This window comes from Crocuta crocuta, unplaced genomic scaffold (genome assembly GCF_008692635.1).
Source record: "Crocuta crocuta isolate KB4526 unplaced genomic scaffold, BGI_CrCroc_1.0 scaffold241, whole genome shotgun sequence".
Classification (NCBI taxonomy): domain Eukaryota; kingdom Metazoa; phylum Chordata; class Mammalia; order Carnivora; family Hyaenidae; genus Crocuta; species Crocuta crocuta.
The window spans coordinates 1,358,202-1,358,429 of record NW_027527807.1 but is presented as its reverse complement, the minus strand read 5'-3'; the positions used below and the strand labels follow the sequence as shown (position 1 = coordinate 1,358,429).

Below are 228 nucleotides of genomic sequence, written 5' to 3'. Positions count from 1 at the left end.
TCCGCTAGGGTCTCATTTATCACGAATAAACACAAGCCACGAAAGCCACTAATTTACAGATTAGGTGTCTATGTGACTGCATCTACTATTAAAGTAACATTAATCACTCCATGCTCTTCAATGATCTTATTAGAACCAGACATGGATGGACCTCCAGTGATCCCCAACTTTACACCAGCGCGATCATTTAAAACGGGCCCTCGCCTTTTCCCCTAAATAGCCTTTATT

General features: G+C 41.7%; 1 protein-coding gene across 1 annotated transcript in view; it reads right to left on the bottom strand.

Moving 5' to 3' along the window:
• FGF13 (fibroblast growth factor 13) overlaps positions 1-228 on the bottom strand; it is an 85,316-nt gene that overhangs the window by 24,767 nt on the left and 60,321 nt on the right. The window lies entirely within an intron of this gene.